Below are 19,274 nucleotides of genomic sequence, written 5' to 3'. Positions count from 1 at the left end.
ATGGATCTGATCGAGATGCTGGGGGGGTTGGGGAGAAAGCCCTGTGGCCATCTGGACAGGGCATTTGGAAGGATGCTGGATCCTGTCTGGTGGGAATGGCTAGGAGGCCAGTGCATCTGGAGGGTGGGGACAGCCATAGGGGAGGAGGGAAAGAGGGCTGGAATTTGGGAGTGGACTGTTGAGAGGCCTAGGAGGTCGAGAGGAGGAGCCCCCTTTACCATGTGGAAACTACCTGCAGAGGGGTAGGGCCAGCAGCAGGAACCCACAGTGTGTGTGTGTGTGAACCCCAGACCAGAGCAGCAGCTCCAGAGGTCAAGGAAAGTGACTAGACTCTGCTGTATTCTGAGGTCTAGCCATGCTCGATTCACTGAGAGATGGAACACAAGACCTAAGAGATACAAGGCAAAAGTTTTCACAAGGCGATCATGCTGGCACACAGACTCACTCTTCTCAGGCTGCCCCAACTCCAAGCTGCTGTTTGCTCATCTGGAAAATGGGTATTGGAATAGATACTTGCAAGATTGCTTTTGGCTTGGAAATGCATTCTTTTGGTTTGGGTCACTGGAGGCCTGGGTATTCACATAAGGAAAGCTTTGAGAAAATAGAGTGGACCATGTGCTTAGGAAGGACTTAGACCAGGTATAGCTAAGGAAGGGGGAGAGAAAGAGAGACAGAGACAGACAGAGAGACAGTGCAACAGAAACAGAGAGAGAGAGAGAGAGAGAGAGAGAAGAGAAAGGGAGAGAAGAGAAAGGGAGAGAAGAGAAAGGGAAAGAAGAGAAAGGGAGAAAGGAAAAAGCAGCCCAGCAGAGGGTGGTAAGACAGGGGCAATGGGCAGGCAGGTAGGGGCCAGGAGCTACCGGGATGGGCACCCTTGTCCCTTAACACCCCACCCTTTGGAATAGACCAGCAGGTTCAAGGCCCAAGCATATTTTGCAAACACTGAAGCCCTCAATTTTGAACATTTTCAGACGGACATGCTCAGGCAGGAAGGAACAAGGCCTGGCTCCTCGCCGGGGAGAGTCCACCTCCTGGCCTGGCCTTGCGTAACCGCAGAGTCTGCTGAGTGCAAGGAGACTCTTCTGTGTGGCATCCAGAGTAGCAGGCCTGGTGGCTGTGGGCTCTGGCACCATCCTGCAATGAAACAAACAGCCCTCCCTTCTCAGATAATGGCCCTCATTGAGCATTGTGTTCATGGCCAGCGCCCAGCACCGGGCAGCTCAGCCTGGGTAAGTTTCCTCTCTTGGCAGCTTAGCAAAATATTTACACTGTGCCTTTCTAGTAAGATGGTTCCTAGGAGCCAGCAGGCAGAGAGAGCTGGAGAAGCCCCACCATGACAACCTTGACCATGGACAGCTTGGAGTAATGTGAACCTGGCTCCATCATTGCCCAGGGCTCTATTATAAAGAATGATATTGAGATAGAAGGTGCTATAAGGCCCACCCAACTCTCTAAAATCATTAGAGGATTCCTGCATAGAAGGAGCCCTTGTACCCATGGTGTGGCGGAGTTAGAATGAGGCTGGAAGCTATTATCTCCCACTGGGTCTCTTCCTTGGGCAAGCATATGTGTGAGATTGGGGGGAGCTGAATCAGGCCTTCCCTGAACCTATCTCTCACTGCTCAGTTGGTGTCAGGAAACGTCCTGAGTGTCTCCATTAATGAGCAGAAGGCACACACAGACCAGCTCCCACTGAGGGGGTTGCACTCAGAGGTCTCTGGACCAGTCCTGTGAAAGACACAGCACGCGTTCAGAGGCACACTGAGGAAAATGGAAAAGTGACCACCTGCCCTCCACTCCCCTGGAGAAAAAGGTGCAGAGTTGTGTATGCTCTGTGTTCCTTGAGACAGACTCAAAACCAGGGAGCAAAAACAACATGGCTTGTTAATCAGAAGGTGCTTTAGACAACTGGGCCTCGTAGCTATTCTAACTCAGCACAATCTTTGACCCTTGGTCCTACTTCTGAGAGTCTGGTTTATGGAACAATAGTGCCAGTCTGTAAAGATATGTGTGTAAAGGATGTTTATTGTAAAATTCTAGTGGCAAAAATCATGTCTTTGAAAAACTCAACAGTGGGGCAAGTTCAAAGGTACTGTGTGCAAATTGTGGTGCATCATTTGATGGTTAGCAAAGATGAGGCACATCCTGTGTCTGTTTAGAAAGGCAGTGTGGTACACCAGCTGGGAATTCAAGGTCTGAAGACAATCTGCACAGTTCTAGATCCCACCACTTGCACAACTTCTCTGACCATAAGTTTTCTCTTCAGTGAAAGTAGGGATTATACTCTTTACCCTATAGACTTGTTAAAGGGAATAACTGAGTTGATGTTATATCCTTACAACTGTGCCTTATAACTGGTACATGCTAAAAAACAAAAAAGTTAGCCTTTGACCTAGAAAGATTGTCTATGAGAAAATATGAGAAAACCTAAGGGCAGAAAAATGTATTATAGGAGTATTATAGGGGAATACCTGTGTGTGTGTGTGTGTGTGTGTGTGTGTGTGTGTGTGTGTGTTGGTTCTAGAACTTGAATACAAGACCTCACACTCTCACTTGGCTTTTTCTCTCAAATCTAGTGCTCTGCAACTTGAGCTGCACCTCTACTTCCAGCTTTTTGGTGGTCAATTGTAGATTAAAGTCTCGTGGACTGGGGGCTGGGGATATGGCCTAGTGGCAAGAGCGCTTGCCTCGTGTACTTGAAGCCCTGGGTTCGATTCCCCAGCACCACATATACAGAAAATGGCCAGAAGTGGCGCTGTGACTCAAGTGGCAGAGTGCTAGCCTTGAGCAAAAAGAAGCCAGGGACAGTGCTCAGGCCCTGAGTCCAAGGCCCAGGACTGGAAAAAAAAAAAAAAGTCTCGTGGACTTTCCTGCCTGGTCTGGCTTTGAAAGTTGGTCTCAGTCTCCTGAGTATCTGGGATTACAGACATGAGTCACTGTGTCCAGCACTATTTTTTATGAAAAAAAGTCCACCAAATCTCAACCCCTGACACATACAGAAGGGAAAAAGAAATGAAAGGGAAAGAAAGAAAGATCATTTTCTGCTGCCCTCATAATTGTAGCCCCCTAAGAGCAGCAGGCCTTGAGGAAAGGCAATATTTTTTTTCTTTTTGTGTTGGTGCTAGGACTTGAACTAAGGGTCTTTTGCTCTTGCTTGGCTTTTTTGCTCATAGGTAATGCTCAACCAATTAAGTCACACCTCCAGTCCAGCATTTTTCTAGTTCATCAAAAATAGAATTTCACAGACTTTTCTGCCTGGGCTGATTTTGAACCACAATCTTCTAGGTCTCAATTTCCTGATGGAGATGACAGGTATATGCCACTGGTGTTCTGATAAAGTTTGACTCTTGGAAAGAATTCTGGTCTGGGCCCTTGTTGTTACCCTTTGGACCTTGAGGCTGTATGACTTTGTGGGCCCATCACAGGAATCTCAATGTTGTATCTGGATTTGAATAGAATAGTCTGTGGTTTATATGGTTTATATGCCAAGGTTTATCCTTGGAGAACAAAAGGCATTGGTTGCTGGCTAGCTTTTATAGAAATGCTCATTGCTCATTGCCCTGGTATGGGATTTATCAGCAGGACCACAGGATTTCAGTCAGGGTTTTCCAAGAGTCCCCTCAGGCCTAGCTTAATCAGTGTAGCCACATCACCAGCAATGCCACAGTCCTGATATGGGCTTCACCGTGGTGGCATAGATCCACCCCTGGGTGTAGTAGGCTCTAGGCATAGAAGGGCAGCTGGTAGAGCCCCCAGCTGGAGGGTAACCATAATTAATACAAATCAAAGCTACTTCTTCGGGGCTGGGGATATAGCCTAGTGGCAAGAGTGCCTGCCTCGGATACACGAGGCCCTAGGTTCGATTCCCCAGCACCACATATACAGAAAACGGCCAGAAGCGGCGCTGTGGCTCAAGTGGCAGAGTGCTAGCCTTGAGCGGGAAGAAGCCAGGGACAGTGCTCAGGCCCTGAGTCCAAGGCCCAGGACTGGCCAAAAAAAAAAAAAAAAAAAAGCTACTTCTTCCACCTCCATTTTAAAAACAAATCCAAGATGTAATTTACCTTTTACAACTGTACACTTTGAGAACGTGTGTGCACATTAGTGATTTCTAGTGTATTCACTAGAAGTCTAGTGTAAATCATCATCACTGTCTAGTTCCACAACATTCTTATTTACTTCCCAAAGAAACTCCTCTCCATCTACCTCCCTCTGCGTTCGCCTTCCCGCAGCCTCTGGCATTCACTAATTTATCTCCTTTCTGTCTCTTTGAATTTGCCTTCTCTGGACATTTCGCATAAATGGAATTATCCAGCCTTTGTGTCTGGCTTCTTTCACTCGGCATAATGGCATTAGTCATTTGCTTTAAGAACACGAGTGTTTTGTGGTGCGTCTCAGAGTGCCTTGACCCCTGTGGTTCTGAGGTGGTAGGCTGTGAGCTCATGAAGGATGGAGCCGACCACTGCGGGCCATGGGGACAGCGTGGGGTCTGGCAGCAGGTAGGTGGGGACCAGCCAGTTTAGGAGTCAGGTGGAAGTGTATGGCCACAGCACAGGCTATCTGGGGCCAGCGGCAGGATGGCTGTGGCTGGAAAGCCAAGATTTGTGGAACTGCATTAGGAATGTTCTTTGGGTGCTGAGACCCTAAGGAACTGACTGAAAACTCAAAAAGGGGGTAAAGGGAGGGAGTCAAAGGTAACCAGCCCTGAGCCCTGCCATATTGGGCCTGAAAGGAGAGTCGTGGTTCTCAGGTGCTCTCAACAGGAGGGCCCCCGCACTTGGTTGGTTCAGATTTAGGTGTGTAGACAGACAGTGGCCACCTAAATAGCTCAGCATCCAGAGCCTTCTAACCTGGAAATCCCTCCAGTAAGGAAGGGCTGTAGAGAAAACCCTAACAGGAACAGGCCAAACAGCCAAGAATGCCTTGGTCATATGATATTGTATAAGCATTGATTAATTAATTAGTGAATTCCCTTTGGTTTTTTTTTTTTTAAGCTTTAAGTAGTTTTACTCCAGATAGGAGCCTTCAACCAAGGGAAGCAGAAGACCTACAATCCAGACTAGAGGGAGAGAAGAAGGTGGATAAGTGGGCTACTGGGTCCCACACGGTGGTTCTCACCAGGCCTTGGATTCTATAAGCAGCCCCTGACAGACAAAGAAAGGCAGCCAGCTTGCTGCACCCTCTCAGTGTCACTGTCAGATAGACCAACTTCTGAAAACCAGCGCAGCTCTTCTTTCACTGAACTCACTTAGCTTGCTTGCTCATGGCTGGCACTCTACCACTTAAGCCATGCCCCTAGCCTGAATTTTTGCTGGTTAATTGGAGATAGGGTCTTGTAGCTTTTTTTGCCTGGGAAGGCTCCCCACTTCTGTCTTCCAGATCTCAGTCTTCTAAGTAGCCAGGATTATAAATGTGAGCCATTGGTACCTGACAACAAAGGTCTTCTTCTGAAAGAAAATTCTCTCTTGCTGTTTTAAGCAGGAAAGTGTTCATCCATCATCCCTCCCATCCCCCAATACTTCTGGGCTCTGATATGCCAGTTCTGGGGTTGACAGGCAGCTTTCTCAGGGATGAGGCATGCCCAGTGCGCCTGCTTTTAGGTCACTATCTCCCTAATTTGGGACGTTGTGCTTTGTTGGGAATGTATACCCTTCTACCACATGGTGATGTATTGAGTACTTTAATTCACACTGAGTGGAATTGCATTGGTTTAAATATAGTCTTGTCCTAAGCGATAAGGATCCCAAGGTCTCTCTGCCAATCCTGTGTTTTCATGGAATGAAGTAAAGTTTTATTAAAAAAGACTCTCACTCACCTTTCCCTAAAACCGCTCTATGTCTTCCTTATGGCCTCTAGCCTGTGCTTGGGAAGTCATCCCCCAGAAACCCTGAGAGGAGGGGTCATCCCCACCTCTGGGACCTGACCAGCCCCACTCACACCACACAGTGGTTGAGCTCAAGGCCTTTAGCATTGCGCGGGTTAAAGCCCACATCTTCCCGATGATGCTATGACCCAGAGAGAGGGCCTGACCCAGCACAAGGCTGGTGAGTGACAGGGCAGATTCTGGGAGCTCCACATCACTGCCCTCACACATGACAGGTGACAGTTAGATGGGGCCAAAAATAGAACTCTCTGAAGGATTTGAATAGGAAAGAATTGTTGGCAGAGTAGGTTTGTGTCTTATACCCCCCTCCCATGCCCCCAGAAAGCCCTGTAAAGCCAGTGAGACACAGAACCTAGCACAGAGTAGGTGCCAAAAAAACAACAACTGCAAGGCAGTTAAGTTCAGGGCTGCAGCTTCTTCAGGGAAAGGAAAAGGACCCATGATTGTGGAGCACTGAGCAGGGACTTCCACTGTATTTGTTATGCCTCTTTCAAAGCAGGGTGGGGAGTGAGGTCTCTGGTGTTCATTATGATATCATCTATTTTGTTGTTGGACTGAAATACTTTAAACAATTGTATATATGAGTTACATGCAAACATAGCTCTAAGATCCCTTCCATCAATGTGTTTTCCTCTGCTAATCTTTAACACTCTGGACTCTATCTCAAGTGGCTAGAAATAATACATGTGTGTCTATATACACACCTATACACAATTATTACGTGCCAACTAAACGTAAAAGAAGATTTAGATTAAGCAAAAAAGATAAAAATTAGAAGGTATCAGTTGCTATAGAGGCAGGAAGGAAGGGTGTCGTCTTGATAGGAATGAAAAAAAAAAATCTCACTCACTAGGCCCCCAAACCTGTAGGGAAACCTGTGCAGAGGAATGAGGCATGATGGGAAGGTCTGATGCTCTGGCTCTGGGGAAGGGTGGGGCGAGTCCCTGCAGGTGAGGAACAGGGCTGGGCCCTCCATGGCTATTGGGAGGTGGTGGTGGTGGTGGGGTGCGCACTTGCTGGGTGGCTGACTCAGCACCAAGCCCTTACCAACCCCTTCCCCAAGGTATCTCTGTGTTCTTCTGTCCAGGCGATTCCCTGGCCACTTCCTGGGAGGGTTACTGCCTTAACCCTGCCAGCATGATAGGGATGGTGAATATGAAACATGATTTCTGATTTTCTTACTGTTCTGGGTGAAGGAAAAAGCTCTGCAGTATAGTGGTAAGGGAAAGGGGCTGGTGCTCTGCAGGCAGACCCAGATGAGGATGATGATGAAGGGCTCGATAGGTCTTTTCCACATCAATAGCCCTTCTGGTCCCTCAATCTAGGGCATTGTGTTTGTCTAAGCTGGGGATGGGTGAGGACTTCAGAGGTGAGTCAGACCCTGGGCAGGACCCATAGAGTACGGGATGTCCTCATGAAGCATAGAACAGAGAACAACAAAAGGTCTGGCTGTCCATTTAGCTTGGCTGCTCCTGTCTTGCTGCACCTCTGGTCCCTCAACTGCACAAAGGGGTGGCAGCACCCTTCCTAGAGAGCTGATCTGAGGGCTCCTCAGATGAAGAGAGAGCTCCTCACTGGTGAAAGGATGGTCAGACAGTGTGCAGATGGAGTCAGCCTAACCAGGTTCAATCTGCAAGGGTGAAGTTCACTGGCAATAAATGAGAGGGGAATTAGGATAGCATCAGGGGAGCTACAATCACTGCACCAACACAAGGTGCATTATCCTCATTGTTATCAGTGTTGTCTGAAATGGAGCTGGAAGCTGACACACAGTGAAGGAGGGCCATTTGGGGCAGTGGTGGCCAAGAAAAGTCAGCAGTGATCACAAGTAGGATTTATCTGACGAAGGAGGGAGAAAAGAAGGGGAGGGGGCAGAGCCACGGGAGTTTGAACCTTGCTTGTCCAACAGGGCAGAAAGGGGAAGGTATAGGGCACAAGGGAGAGGATCAGACAGCTGGGCAGGAAGATAAGATGCAGTCAGATTGTGTAAATAGAGCCTAGCATGTCAGAATGGGGTTTCCCATATCCCCATAAATCTAACCAGGTCAATCAAGACCTGAGTGAGGCCTGCTGGGAGGAGCAGGGCCTCGGTGGCTGGTGGACACCCTAGCCTGGCTGGGCACTGGCCCACAGGGTCCTTTGCTATCGGATGCTCCAGTGGCAGAGCTGAGGTGGCTGCCCCATTGTCAGTGTCCTTATCCAGGGTGGTACCATGTGCCTGGTTTTCAGGTGTTGGGCATCTTGTCCTTCTCTGGCCTCTCCCCTAAAAGCTCTCTTTCACCCTCTACCCAAGGAGACTCCCTTAGGCCATCAGCCTCTTTCTCACAGATTTACCCACTTTTTGATAAATACTTTCTACATGCCTGCCACGGCTGGGTACTAAAGACGTGGTGGTGAATGAGACAGGCCTGTTAGCTTACAAGAGCCTCCATCCCTTGGGGAATGAAGTTCTTTGGTATGAAGCAGATAAGAGAAGTGACATGCCCAGAGTGCAGGCACCTGGAGGGAACAGAGGACACTCAATAGAGAAAACGGAGTCCTTCAGGGAGACAGAACTAACAGGCGATATCTACATACAGATACACATACAGGCAAAACTGTGCTAGACAGTGTCAAAGGGACTGGTGGCTTATGGAAAGTAAATTGCAGCTGTGACAAAGAGAAGCTAGAATGACTGAGGTCCTGACATTTTTGAGCCAGGCACTGTGCTCTTAAACCAATTCCAGAAAGGAGGGAAGGAGGGAGGGAAAGATTGACTTTAAGGGATTGGCTTAAGCAATAGCAATTGTAGAGGTGTGGCAAGTCCAAACACTTCAAGGTAGGCCAGCTCCTCCAGGATCTAGACTCTAAAGGAAGTTGGCTATCAGGATTACCTCCTTCTCTGAAGAAGCCAATCTTTTTCTATTAAAGATGTCATCTGATTGGATGAGGCCTACTTACAATATAGATGGTATTGTTGGGTTTTTTTGGTGGGCTGGGTTTTGAACTCAGCTGTTTAATACATACTATGTAGGTTCTCTGTTGCTTCAACCATACCCCCAGATCTTTTTGCTCTGGTTATTTTTGAGATATGCCTGGCCTAGACCATGATCCTCCCACTTTCACTTCCCACCACAGCTTGACAACTATCACATGCTACTATACTCAACTTTTTGTTTGTTTGTTTTTATGCCAGTCCTGAGACTTGAACTCAGGGCCTGGGTACTATTACTGACCTGTTTTTATCACTACCACTTGAGCCATAGCTCCACTTCAGGCTTTTTAGTAGTTAATTGGAGATAGATGTCTCATTGACTTCTGCCTGGACTGGCTTTGAACCATAGTTCTCAGATCTCAGGTTCCTGAGTAGCTAGTATTACAACAGGCATGATCTGTAGGTGCCCAGCAACATACCCAGGCCTTTTTTTAATGAGATGAAATTTTGTGACCCTTCCCTCCCCCACCCCACACACTCAAGCTGGCCTGGAGCCTCAATCTTTCCAATCTCTACCTCCCATGCAGCTACAGTTACAAGCATGAGCCATTGATGCCCTGCTGAAAGGAATTCTGTCCTATGCACGGGCTATGGATTTAAATGGTTATGTCTTTAAAAAAATCTTCACCAAACCTTCTAGAATAGTTTTTGGCCAAATATCTGGGCCTATAGTCTAGCCAAGTTGACATATAAGATTAACCACCACAGATGGGTTTGAAAGATATTGAAGAATTTGCCTCGTGTGTGGATGACAACAGGCATGGGGCAGGGGGCAGTGAGAATGGGCTCATCTTCTGAGAATTCTGCAGGTCCCATAGACTAGGTCAGACTAAAGAATATGGTGGGAGCCTGTGAAAGAGATCTGGGAGCCGTGTCATGGGGTCTGTGCTAGTGGGGAGCCTGGAGTGTCTTCATCAGGGAAGCCACGTCCCTGGACAGCCCCTACAGGACCCCTTCCTTCTGGAACACTCAGTGCAGACAGCATGCTCTGATCCTGAGACTGTCAGGGGACAGAGGGCTAGCTAATCAGTTCTTTCCAGGAGCAGAGGGAGGGAGACACAGCCTGCCAGCTGCCCATGCAGAGCTTGAGCATTCTGGTTACTGATACTCTCCATAGACCAGTGGGCTACCCAGGAGAGCAAGGCCAACTGCTGCTGCCTTGTGGGGCAGAGGGGCTGGGGGAGTTACTTCCTACTCCTGAGCCTAGAAGACTTGACTCTACCCATCTTCTCTTATACTCAGCAGCTCCCAACATCTTCCATCTTGCCCACATTAGTCCCCTTTCTGCTTAGAGTAATCCTACTTGTTCTTCAGACCTCAGTGTACACGTCTCTAAAGCTACCTAGTGAGCCTCTCCTGACCCCCAGTAGTCCGCCTCCCAGCCTACATTTGGAACCCAGGCCCAGCATGGCATCTATTACAGCTGTTGTCCTGCTTTTTTGTGTGTTTCTCTCTCCAGAGGACTTGCGTCTTTCAGTTGTAAAATCTCTATCTTCTTTAAAATCGACACACCCCAGACTTGCACTTACTTACGTGAAGTAGAAGTAAATACCTACACTGGGTTTTATACGTGTATGCATGTGTGCATCTACTAATAATCCTCATGAATGTAGATGCAAAAAATTCTCAGTAAGCCAATAGCAAACCAAATACAACAACATATTAAAAGAATCATATCAGGATCAAATAATATCCCTGGATGCAAAGGTAGTTTAACATATTAAAATAAATAAATATTATATACTACATTAACAGAATAAAGGCTAACCATTACACAGTCATCTCCACAGATATAAAAAAAAAAACTTGACAAAAATCAACACCATTTGATGGTTTAAAGGAAAACATATCTTAGCCAGCTGTAGTAGCATACACCTGTAATCCCAGCACTCAGGAGGCAGAGACAGGAAGATCACAAGTTTGAGGCTGGCCTAAAGGACAGTATTATCCTATCTCAAAAAACCAAGGGCTGGGCTGGGGATATAGCCTAGTGGCAAGAGTGCCTGCCTCGGATACACGAGGCCCTAGGTTCGATTCCCCAGCACCACATATACAGAAAACGGCCAGAAGCGGCGCTGTGGCTCAAGTGGCAGAGTGCTAGCCTTGAGCGGGAAGAAGCCAGGGACAGTGCTCAGGCCCTGAGTCCAAGGCCCAGGACTGGCCAAAAAAAAAAAAAAAAAAAAAAAAAAAAAACAAGGGCTGAGGATGTAGCTCAGTGGTAGAGCATTTGCCTACCATTAACAAAGCTCTGAGTTCAATCCCTTACCTCCCGGGGTGGACACTTAACAATTTAGGACTAGAAGAAGAGTACTTTTCACAGAGTAAAAGCTGAGTGTCGTATGCTGTGGCTGAATATCACATGCTATTGTAGAAAACAGAATTTCTTTCCTAAGATTAGGAGCAAAGCAAGATGCCAGTCACTCCTGTTACTTCTGTTAAACTTAGTATTGGAAGTCCTAGCCAGAGCAATTAGACAAGGAGAAATACTTGAAAACCAAATTGCAAATGAGGACATAAAATTGTTCTTGCTTGAATACAATATGTTGCTCTGTGGAGAAAAGGTTCCATTAAAAACTAGAACTGGTTAAAAAAAAGTTCATAAAGTTGCTAAATCAAATCAATATACAGTTGCATTTCTAAACACAGCAATGAACTATCAAAATGAAAATAAGATGAGGCCTTTTACAGTCATGCCAAAAAGAACAAAATATGTATAAACTTAATTAAGGAGGCAAAATACTTGTATACTGAAAACTATGAAATGCTGAGGAAAGAAATTAAGAGAGAACCTAATGGAAAAGATATCCTGTGTTCAGGGTTGGGAAGGACTACAGTTAAAATGTCCATACCACTAACCATGTATAGTTGCAATGCAATTCCATATGAAAACTCTAATGGCATTTTATAGAAATAGTAAAAAATGATTTTATAACTCATAAGGAATAACACTGGTCTATGAATAGCAAAATCAATCCTGAGATAGAATAACAAAACCGTAGACATCACAGTTCCTGGTTTGAAAATATAATACAAAGCTATAGCACAGGCAAAAAGATAGGCAGATAGACCCATGAAACAGAGCAGCTATTCCAGTAGTAAATCTTTGCCTTTTCAGTCAACTATTGTCAAGATGGTGTCAAGAATATACAATAGAGAAAAGACAGTTTCTTCACCAAATGGTGCTAGGAAAACTGGATAGCCAAATGTGAAAGAATGACATTGAATCCCTACCTTACATAAAAATCAGCTCAACATGGCTTAAAGACACATAAAACCTGAATCTAAATCTCCTAAAAGAAAATTGAGGGGAAAGCTTCCTGAGATTCTTGTTGACCGTTCTGTTAACCCCTTTTTGTAACGTTCCTGTTAAGATCTTTTGTTATTCAAAAAATGGTGGTAAAAATACATATCACAAAAAAACTTACCATCTCACCATCCTATTAAGCCATTAGTATTAAACATTTGCATTGTTGTGTGGCCAGTTTTCAGAATTCTATTCATTTTGCAAAACTGAAATGTTGTTCCCATTAAGTAACAATTCCTGGTCCTCTCTCCCCAAAGGCCCTAGCAACCTCCATTCTACTTCTGGTCTCTGGATTTGACTGTTCTAGGCCCTCTCCTAAGGACAGCATCTGTCCTTTCTTGACTTGACTTATTCCACTTAGCACAGAATTCTTACCTATATTGTGGCATGTCCAAGTTTCTTTCCTTCTTAAGGCTGAATAATATACATATCTACATGTGTGTATAAACATATACTGTATTTTGTTTATTTATCAATTGATGGGCATCTGGCTTGCTTCTACCTTCCAGATTTTTGTTTTTGTTTTGTTTTGCCAGTCCTAGGCTTTGGACTCAGGGCCTGAACACTGTCCCTGGCTTCTTTTTGCTCAAGGCTAGCACTCTGCCACTTGAGCCACAGCGCCACTTCTGGCCGTTTTCTATATATGTGGTACTGAGGAATCCAACCCAGGGCTTCATGTATACAAAGCAAGCGCTCTTGCCACGAGGCCATATTCCCAGCCCCCTTCCAGCTTTTTAAAAATAACATTGTTATGAACGTGAGTATACAAATATCTCTTTGATGCCTATAACCCTAGCTACTTGGAAGACTGAGATCTGAGGTTTGTGGCTTGAAGCCAGCCTTGGCAGAAAGATTCATAAGACTTGATCTTCAGTTAACTACCAAAAAGCCAGGAGTGGAGGTGTGGCTCAAATAGTAGAGTACAGAGACAGCTCCCAATCCTGAATTCAAGCCCCAGTACTGCTCACCCCCCAAAAAAAAAATCTTTTCAAAGACTCTACTTTAAGTTCTTTTGAGACTACACCCATGACTGGATCATAAGGTGATTCTATTTTTATTTTTGAATCTTTGAGGAATCACCTCATTGTTTTCCATGAAGGCCAAAACATTTTAGATTCCCACCAGTAGTGCACAGGATTGGAAAATTCCTCTACATCATTGCCAGGGCTTCTTTTCTTTCCTTTTGTGATAGTAGCCCTCCATACACCCGTGTGTGTGTGTGTGTGTGTGTGTGTGTGTGTACTTTTATTGTACTATGATTTTTATCTTTTCTTAATAGTTGAACAATGTTAAGTTGTTTTTGTTTTGGAGTTTTTTTGGTGTTTTTTTTGGGGGGGTTGTTTTGTTTTGTTTTGATTGTGAGGTTTGAACTGAGGGCCTGGCACTATACCTGAGTTCTGCTCAAGGCTAGCCTTCTACCTCTTTAGTCATAGCTCCACTTCCAGGCAATTAATTGAAGATAAGAATCTCACAGACTTTCCTTGCCCCAGCTGGCTTTGAACAATGATCCTCAGATCTATGTTGGGTATTTTTGTGTGATTTTTGGCTCTTTGAGGATATTCAGATAACTGCCCATGCATGTCCCTTGCTCATTTTACATTGCTTGTATTTTTGTTGTTATTGAATTATAGGAGTTCATCGTGTATTCTGGATTTATTTTTTATAAGACATATTAATTACAAATATTTTCTCTCATTCTATGGGCTGCTTTTCCACTTCACATAGAAGTTACTGGTTTTGATGTGGTCCAATTAACCTATTTTTTTTTTTTACAATTGTTGCTTATGCTTTTGGTATCCTGTCTAAGAGATCACTACCAAAGCTAATGTCATGAAGCTTTTCCTGTAAGTTTTCTTCTAAGACTTTTAGAGTTTTAGCTCTTATGCTTAGTTCTTTGATCCATTTTGAGTAAAAATGCTGTTCACCCCTGGATTGTCTATCATTTTTATCTATTTCCAAATGGCAGGCCTGGCATTGAGAAGGCCTATGGAATTCTTATGTACCAAGTGGTCAAATAGAGAAAAGAGGTGCAGAATGATGATTATAACTGCTCTATCATTATTAGTACAATTACATCTTTTCCGTTATGTGAGCAAGAGCAATTGGAGACCATAGGTCATCCTTGGGTCCACTGCCAGAACACACAGTATGTATCACCCATGCATCTGATCATTGTCCTTCTATAGTTTATTTTATGGCATGTGTGTGTGTCTATGTGTGGGATGTGTGTGTGTATATGTATATATATATGTATATATGTATATATATATATATATATATATATATCCCTTCATAGTAGACAGAAGATCCTAACTATCCAGAAAGCCTGTCAGCAGGTGGGTCTTTTGTACTGTTGCTTATATGGAAACAAAGGGCTATCAAAGGAACAGCCTGCTGGATACTGACAAGCCAGCAGGCCACTGTGGAATCCAGGTCTTCCTTTGGCAACATTGATGAGACACTGGCAGAACACAAGTGCTCAGAAGACAGATGCCTGACCTAGCCAACTCTCATTCAGGCTCTGTTCTTTCCTAAGCTCTTTTACCCACAAGCACTTCCTGGACCACTGAAGATAAATCAGGTCAACATAGGGTCATAGATACCCACCAAGTTCTCATGGGAGGCCAGAAGCCTCTTTTAATCCTTATGGGGAAGGCAGATATAAATAAATGACTCGCCAGGCAGGGGGGCAGATAACTAGATATACAGTAATAGATTCCTCAGTAGATTAATTAAGCCCTTGCAGCCAGGCTTCTCCAGGACCATGTTGAGAAGAAGCTCGTGGTCCTGATCTCATTTCATTTTCATTCTCACTGGGAGCAAGACTTAAATGCTACAGATAGTTCTCCAACTAGAAGGAAAAACTCTTCTTGCCAGGTCAGCCCATGTGACAGGAAGGAAGGCTACTGGGAGCAGTTTTGGTTACCCACAAAGTCCTGACTGCGAGGTTGGCATGGTGCCCCAGCCTCCTGAAGATCTCCACTGCCTGTCACCTTGGCTCAGGCTCTGGCTCTGCTACTTCCTGGCTTGATTATTTTGTGCCTCAGTTTCCTTATCTATAAAATGAGAGTGACCTGATGTTACCTGCCTGAAGTTGTTATTGCAAGAATAAATGGGTGAGCTGCTTTATACAAGAATGGCCCTTACACATTCTATAATAAGAGTTCAGTGTTTAATTTTGACATTGACCCTGGCCTTACCCCCACCATCGCCTGAGCTATCACAAGCATAGCCCACCAGGAGTGACTTCCACAAGTTGGGCAGAGTAGAGTTCTGATGTGTTATTGCTTGACCCTGACTGGAACGTGTCCTTCCTTTCCCCCAAGATTGGTTCCTCCCTGGTGATGGCCCCTCGTCTCTCTGACAGGAAGCGAGACTCTAACCACATATAACACCTAGGAGTTCCTGAGTTTCTATTCGTAGAAACAGAATGTGCTTTTTGACCAGTCTATAGAAATCCTAAGCTAGATTCTTAGGGCTAGGTGGGAGTTGAAGAGGAAGGATAGAAACACAAAAGCCAGTCATTCAAAATAAAATTATTTAAGAGCCTTCCGGGTGGTGACTAACCTTTGGATTCACTGTTAAAAAGATTCAAGGCCATATTCCATTGGCCCCATTGCTTTGGAGTCTGTGATGATGCTTTTCTTCTTGGCAGAAGTGTGTGGTGGAGTAAGCCACTCTCTCTGAAGGCTGAGAAGCAAAAGAGAGAAGAGAGCAAAAGAAACTTAGGTTCCACAGTTCCCCTTGAACGCATGCCCTCAATGACCTAAGACTTCCCATTAGACCACCACTTTGTAATAGCACCCCAAGCAAGGACCAGCCTTTAACATATGATCCCTAAGGAGACAGTCAGGGGCCAACCTGCAGCCATTACCACGGTTATACCATGAATGACATATTGAGAGCATGTCTAGTGCAAGTGCAAGATGGCTATACCAGAGGACCCCTCCCCCTGACCCCAAAGGAGCAGGGAGCCCTGGAAGATAGGCAAAATACACCATGGTTACTCTGACCAATACCAGCACCGCAGGCAATTTCTAGGTGTTGGCCTTCACCTGGGGTTCAAGTCCTATCTGATCAGAAGCAGTAAGCTTTAGTCCCCATATCTGCAAGAAAGAACCAATATGCTAATATTGAGCATAATCAAGGCCCATGGTAGATTCTTGGTCAAGTATTTAAGAAATACTATAGTAATTTGCTTAGTACTAAACCCCAAAATACACACACACACACACACACACACACACACACACACACACACACACGTATATATGTATATGAATAAGGCCTAGGCTGTAGCCCAGTCTAGGGGACACAGATTTCTGGGGAAGATGCTGATGAGCTGATAAAGCACAGGCCTGATCCAGGGCAGATTATCTTAGGCTGCTCTGGGAAGCTGTCTAGCCTTTGAATGGGAAAGTGTGTTGCCCAACACAAGGAAGCCATACACTTCAGGTTGGTCCTGTTTGTTATCCCTGACTAAAGGGTGTGAAAGGCAGTTACCTTCAAAGGCCAGTCTAGCCCAACTTACCTCTACCTATCCCATGGGGATAGGGTAGTATCTTTCCTGCTATCTCAAGGTTGGTTGCCAACCTTAGCTGTCAGAGAATCTGCTTGACATGACTGAGCCTTCACAGATTAGGGGTGAGTGGGGATGAGTAGAACTCTACCCCAGTGCATCATGGGGTCCCACCTAGATACTCTGGAGGCTAGGGCCCCCCAAAGATCCCACTCCCTGTGCTTTGCACATAGACTCCAGCCTAGATGGAGTCTCATTCTCCAAAATCTAACTTTTAATGTGTTTGTCATCACTCAAGGCCCTTTTCAAGTATTCACCCTAGAGTCTCTCATACAATTAGGCTGTTTTGGAACAGGGGTATTGTGGAGAAGCTGAGAGATGGTTGGGCCCAGTTGTGACAGAACTGAAATGTCATTGGCCAACTACCTCTGCAGTGGGGAGTAATAGAAAATTCTTCACAAAGGAAGAGCTAGACACAATGAATCATAAAGTATATTTAGGTGGCATGCTAGAGCATAAGCTTGGCCATTAATCCTATAGTTATAAATGAGAAGAATGATAGCCCCAGTTGCAACAAAAATCATTCTGTACAGTCAATATGCTAATGATATATAGTGAGAAAATATTGGTAGCCTAGATTTAAAGTATTAATATACCCAATATGAAAAGTTTACATAAAGCAGTAAGAAAATAGAAACATAAACAAAATATTTTAAAAATCCCCTGAATGAAATGGTTTCTTAATGCATTTATGAGAAACTGATAAGATTTACTAGAAATCAAGAAATAGAGATTTTAGCCAGGTACAGTGGCTCACATCTGCAATCTTAGCTACGTAGGAGGCAGAGATAAAAGGATTATGGTTTGAGGCAAGCCTGGGCAATAGGTTAGCAAGACACTATCTCATTAACAAACAAGCTAACCTAGTGGTTCATATGTGTAATCCAAGCTACTCTGGCTGTGGAAGTTGGAAAATCCAGCTCCCAGACCAGCTCCAGGCACAAAACCCTACAAAAAATAAAGGAAGGAATGAGACTGTTGCTTACGTGGGGCCCTTAGTTCAAACACCAGTATGGGTAGGGATGGGAGTGATACCCAGGTAGACTGTCAAACCAATTTCAGTCTTCCAGGAATGGCCATCACACTCATACACCACCCCCTCTGTGAATTGGTATATTTGTTCATCTGTTCCAAAACAGGCTTATTAACTGTGGCTTCAATAGAAGCCAATATATTTCTCTCCTGATGACAGGAGTCTTTGCTTCAATCACACTATCATCTGATCTTTCTTATCTCACCATGTGGCCTATACCTTGAGCCCTAGGTCCCTAGCTACTGAAGCTGGAAACTAGTTTGCTTCCCTGGCATTTTGAGATCAGTGTTTTCTTACAGCCAGTCAGTCTTTGGATTATTGGAGCATATGTGTAAGTATGTGAATTACAAGCAAAGGACTGTGTTAAGCCCCACAAATCTGGGGTTACATTGACCTAGCAGTAACCTGGGCACAGTGCCCCTCTCCCCATCTTGTCTTGGCCTTATCTCACTTGGCTGGTAGCCCAGGCTCCTCAGCCTGGAGTCTGAGGCAGATTGCAACTGGCTGCCTTCCAGGACTAGTGGCATTGCCTGCCCAATGGAGGCCAGCTCCCATTTCCCCTGGGAATCTCCTCTGGGTGTCTATTCTTGGGCTCCAGCCATGTGGTCCCAACCTTGGAAACAGAAGGTGCTTTCCTGATTCTAATTATAATTATCCTGAATTCTTTGTGAACTCAGTTTTACAAAAACAATAAGGAATAAACTTATAGGGTATAACCTTTAGCTAACAGATGGAATTGTCTGTTCCTCCGTGGTGTATTACCAGGTCTGAGATCCTGCCTTTTGACTCTTACAGACTTGTTCATTTTCTGAGATCCTAGAAGCGAAATGAGTGAACTGTTCAAGTCTGTACCAGAAAACCATTGAAAATCAAGGAAAGGGCAGAAGTGGAGCCAGGAGTCAGAATGTCAGGGATGGGACACACAGAAGAGAGAAGAAGCCCAGATACACTGGCCAAATCCTCAGGCCCTCAACCTAGGCTGGAGAAGGGGCTGAGGAACAAACTAACTTAGAGGCTTGGGTCAGATAGGTCACTTTCCATCTCTAGGCCTGAATTTTCTGAGCTAGGAAGTCAGTCATAGTGACCTCCAAACTTTGAAATTAGACCATGCCCCTGGGGAGAAAGGCCCTGGACAAAGCCTTTCTCCTAGAAAGTCTGGGCCACCCAAAGAGGGTGCAATGCATGCATCTGCAGAGGGTCCAGTCTGACTAGCAGACCAGCTTTGTTCCGCCTCTTGGCAAGATGCCACCTCCTGAGCACCTTCCAAGGCCTCCCTGGAGCACTAGAAGAACAAGAGGCTCCAAAGCTGGAGGAACCTTCCCAAAGGATCTTCCTGAGGAACTGTTGGATCGGTGTGGTGGTCACAGCCATATTGTAGTGTGAGTCCCGCTGGGCTGTGGCATAGTTTGCAGCATTCCTTGAAACACAAGCTGAGCACTGGGTTAGAAAGAGGGACACAAGATGAATCATGTTCCTCCTGGTAACTTTGAAATCCATGGTCAA

The 19,274-nt window shown here is 45.2% G+C and overlaps 1 protein-coding gene across 2 annotated transcripts in view; it reads left to right on the top strand.

Annotated features, from left to right (window-relative positions):
- Positions 1-19,274, top strand: part of Hivep3 (HIVEP zinc finger 3) — a 376,984-nt gene that overhangs the window by 315,327 nt on the left and 42,383 nt on the right. The window lies entirely within an intron of this gene.

Source organism: Perognathus longimembris, chromosome 7, assembly GCF_023159225.1.
Source record: "Perognathus longimembris pacificus isolate PPM17 chromosome 7, ASM2315922v1, whole genome shotgun sequence".
In the NCBI taxonomy this organism is placed as follows: domain Eukaryota; kingdom Metazoa; phylum Chordata; class Mammalia; order Rodentia; family Heteromyidae; genus Perognathus; species Perognathus longimembris.
The sequence above is the reverse complement of the archived record's forward strand: the minus strand, read 5'-3'. Positions and strand labels throughout refer to the sequence as shown.